The 4,743-nt window shown below is 41.6% G+C and overlaps 1 pseudogene; it reads right to left on the reverse strand.

The window, feature by feature from the left end:
• Positions 1-1,081: 1,081 nt before the first annotated feature.
• LOC117695171 (putative MAGE domain-containing protein MAGEA13P) lies at positions 1,082-1,962 on the reverse strand (annotated as a pseudogene).
• Positions 1,963-4,743: the final 2,781 nt, after the last annotated feature.

The following is a 4,743-nucleotide window of genomic DNA, read 5'->3' on the forward strand; positions in this document are numbered from 1 at the left end:
AGAGCATCAGAGAAGGAATTCTAGGCCTCACAATTCCCATGATCCTACCCAGGAAAAGCCATGCCCTATGTATGCTATGTTCATCTGTAACTCTAGCACCAGGCCATCATTCCTCTCTGCACATTCCAGTTTCCTGGTTTTAGGTGATGGGGATACAATCTTCCTGAATGTATGTATTATACAAGTGTTCAATCACCTAGAGACACCCCATCTTTGGTCCTGCACATCACCAACTGTGACAGCTCAGAGCAATTTTTTCTTCTCTTAGCCCTGAGTCATTCACACCTCCCTAAGACCTTTACTTGGTCATATTATTGCCTTGGTTTACACCACTGAAAAGGTACAACTTGCCCCAGGGAACCCCTCTGCAGCCATCCTGTACTTATATTTGTGATAAAAATGGTATTCTAACTTGCACCGCTGACAGGGCTGTTGCAGTTGATCTTCACCTTTTCACAGAAAAAAAAGATAGATAAGGCTTTTCTTCAGTTACCCTGCTAATACAGGGACCCTTACAGAGTAGCTGGTGATCAGTGAAGGTTTGGGAAAGAGATTGCATTCATATTACATTAGCTTTCATTTTAATTAGCTAACCAGAAAAAGAAACTAAAACTAATAAAGCAACCAAAAATAATTGTATTGTGTTTTTCAAGAAAACGCCAAGTTAGTTCCCATTTCCTGGGTAGTTCCTATTAGAATACCATGGTATCTTGAAACATACTACAAATTAGATATAAGTCATTCTCATTTGTTTACAAAGCAATAAAATTATCTAAAAGTGGAGCAATAACAGGAGGTATGTTACTAATGCTATTCATGAACTTAAAATTCTCCAGCTAATCAGCCTTGTAGTAAAAGTAGCAACATTTTGTAATAACAAGGAACTCTAAGTCACCCAGTCAGTACAAGAAGAATGGAATGGTTCACACTCTCCTCCCACCAGCTCTCAAATGAGGGTACAGTACTTAGAGCAAACACTCTGCATGACCTGCTGTTGGATGGGAACTGCCAACACTAGAATACGTGCACTAGAATACGTGCTGGTCAAGAGCAATAGTACCGTCTGCTTGGTGAACCTGATCTACGTTCTCTCTATCTCATCTCTCAACACCTTTTCATAACTGGTGGGGCAGGATTGAGTATCCTGATTAATGATTCTGGAAAAAAAAGCTTCAATATTTTCATCTTGGTGGTTTCTGCATGTGTCCTGGGCCTCTACAGAAACTCACGGCTTGAAGGATATCTGTCCAGCACCTGCTTGTATTCAAGGTACCCTTCCTGCACAAAGTGATCAGTAATGAGGGTTCTGTCCTATGCATATTTGAAATGATCCTCCCCTACATACAGGCCCACATTTTCAATATATTCCAAAGCACCTTCTCACTGTCACTGTTGTTGTCTGTGAAGATGGTGCATAGCATGATGTTTACCAGGCTTGTCTTGGGTATGCCTGGAAAAAACATGCTACATCCTATCATAGGTGATCCCCAATGCAGGGACAAGAGAGTAGGAGTGGACAAGGGACATTCTTTCTATAATCACAAGGCCAAACATCAGCCTCATGCAGTCAGTGGACTTAATAAAGACCACAGGGTGACTGCTCCTAATAGTCTCAGATGACCATATACAGAATCTCTGCCATGGATGTCAGCTTCTTCCTCCTGAATTTGATGAGCAGGAACAGAATCAATTCAACTACCTTTCTATTGACTTTGATTACTTGGCTACTTGATGACCCAGCCGATGCTCCTGCAGTGAAGCCCATGGCAGTGGGGGGATAGAAAGCTCTCTGAAAACTCTGGGATGAACCCAATCAAGCCTCCCACAAACATTTTCTGAGGGGGTAGTAGTCTCCCTCACATCTGCTATGGGGACCTGGGGACCTTTCAGGTCCCTTGCCTCCCTTTGGGACTGAGTACTGTCCAGGAGGTTGAAGTTCTGGCTATCCTCAGGAAGATCCATGCTGAGATTTCTTGAGAAAACAGAGATGAGGACACCCAGGTCTGAGGGAGAAAGGGAGAGGGTGAGTAGATTCTGACAGCTGTTCTTTGGTTAGCTAGCAAAACCCCCTATTACAAGATTTTGCTTTGGAGGATGCTTTATGGTCCTGCATGTGTCTCTCATGGCTAATCTGTGATAGCCTCCTTTTGTCTGAGGTGAATTCTCAGAATAAGTTTATGTTATTCTAATGTGGAGCATTCTCCAGTCCTGACAGAAGTTCACCTGTTTGGGCGTTGTAGAGGATTTCTGTTGCTTATTCGGTTTCTTCTCAGCCTCTTAAAGACACACTGGAACATTTCCTTCCTCATCTCTTTGGAAATATTGCTGCTTCCATGAAAAATTGGTGGGAAATTACCACTCTCCTCTTAGGGATAATGTATGTAGCTTTTCCCCCCTCTCTGAATAAATGCCAAATTGGTTTCTGACTTCATTCTTATTTGGTCTTACATTTCCTTCTCTCCAGAAACCTCAATATTTTTTAAAAAATGTTTGTTTTGCAAATGATTTGTTTTCTGTCTTAATTAGCTTTTGAGCAAAGAGAAGTAAACCAGTCTCTGGCAGAACCCCAGAGCTAGATGTCTTCAGTAGTAAGAGCCACCTCTCCAGGGCTCTGGGTGGAGGTATGGAAGGAGGTGTCTATTCACCACAAGAAATGGATGTCTTGGTCTTATTCTACGTTTTTAGGATGATAAGCTACCATGATTTTCTGAACTATTTTTAAGCAGTTTAAACAAGATGCTTTAGAGGTAGCCAGATCTTTTCAGTATCAACATAAGGGAATTATTGATAGGGGTCAGATTTTCTGTTAAGACTAAGGATTGACACTTTTCAGATTATTCCTGATAGTAGCATTATGAAGTTTGAGACCCTGGGCAAGGACCACAGACTCAATCAGGATTATAATAATTTAAATTTATTGAGGTTGCTAGCAGGGCAGTAATCTCTGAAACAAAATTGAGACTGCTCCATGAAAGTTGGGGGTCAGGTGAGGGAAGAGTTTTTAAAGGTAAAAATCTCATAAAGACCTTGAGTATCTGCACAAGCAAGCCAAGGGCTTTCTGCTCTACCAAGATTATGTAGTCATGGTAACATCAAAAAAGGTCCTTGAATATCTACACAAGCAGGTTATGATAGCATAAAAGCAGTTAGTTATATCATAACAAAACATATGGTCATAGCTGTATATTTCTGAGTAGAAGTCACTGAATCAGGGTTACCAGGACCATGACTTGGATTGAGTTGAATCTGAGACAAGTATCTATTACAGACTATGATGAAGACCTTCTATAAAGTGGAAATCCTTTAGTCATCATACTGGCATTTTGAGCACTGAGTGATTTCCTAATGCTGAAGAATCTGAAGTAATTCTGCTAGGAGAGTGCTTAGAGACAGAAAATGTGGATGATTTTAAGGCGTTATTGTTTTCATGTGTAGTGCATCCTCAAATTATCAGCCCATACTCAATGAATTCCAACCTGTTTAAAAAATGTCCAAATATTTTCAAAAGTCAACACCATAATCTGCTGAATATTCCTTTTTGAAAATTCCTATACTCTAGTTCAAGTCAGCTGATTTATTGTTTGCCTCTACCTAAAGCAATCACACAAGAGAAGGGAACTGGGTATGGATGAACATCATGTTGCCTGGCTTAAGACACTGTCCTGAGTAGGAAGGGGTATTTAAGGTCACTAGGCATTATTGCTTCCATTCTCAAAACCCAGATAACAGGACCAGGACCGCTATGAAGAGTGCTACTCTTGGTTCTATGAGGAGTGCCACAATCCTGTGGATCAGGACTTTATACAAATTGGGCCCTTGCTTTTTATGATGATCTGATAGCTTCTCCTTGCCCCGAGTTAGCAGGTCCTTCCTCTTCATGCCCACTTACCTCCTGAAGCCTCAGTTCCTGTTGCATGGTTCAAAGTTAAGTAGGACAATCCACCTAGCAGTCATGTAAGCACTGTAGAAGTGAGTATGCACCTTCAGAGAGCTTCAGATGCCTGATGACACTGACTACACTCTGTACTATATCCTGATGTTTGTTCAGCATCTTCCAGCAGGCTGTGAACATACCCATGCTAAAAGATGCCCAGTAAGCCTATCCCATAGAAACAAGATGGCTTTACCACCCTCAAAGATGTGAAACACTGAATTAACAGGTGGAAAGACTTCTTATCAACCTGGCTGTAGATTCATCCCAGGAATATGAATTTGCTATGTGAAGGCAGGCACTTGGGCATCATAGTGCTTCTCAGCTGACACTTACTTTCTGCTTTCCAAAGCACCTGCCATTCATGCATTCATTAATTCAGTCAATCAGTCAATCAGTTTGTCATTATGACCCCATAGCCCACTGTGTTTCAGGTGCTAGAAGGATGTGACATGGCCATTGAAGCTCAACAGAGTACAAATGTAAGAGCAAGTTTTCCTCTCCATTTGACTGACTCAGTGGTCAAGACTGTCAGGTTATGCCCCACCCTTCCAATCCCGCTTCCTTCCTCCTCTATCCAGGTGAAGTAGATCTAATAAAATCCTTTGTGCTACTAACTTTGGTGTCTTCGTAGATGACTCAAGATGATACAGTTGCTTCTGTGTTCTCTGGGAAAGCTTGGGGTCAATAAAGGCCTGGTACAGAATTAAGTTGATGCTATAGATGAAGCAAGAAGAATAAAGTCACATGGAGTCAGCAAGAGGCAGAAGCTGCCTGCCTGGTAGCTATACCTCCCATATTAGAGATTTGCT

The sequence above is a fragment of the Arvicanthis niloticus genome, chromosome X (assembly GCF_011762505.2).
Source record: "Arvicanthis niloticus isolate mArvNil1 chromosome X, mArvNil1.pat.X, whole genome shotgun sequence".
NCBI classification, from domain to species: Eukaryota; Metazoa; Chordata; class Mammalia; order Rodentia; family Muridae; genus Arvicanthis; species Arvicanthis niloticus.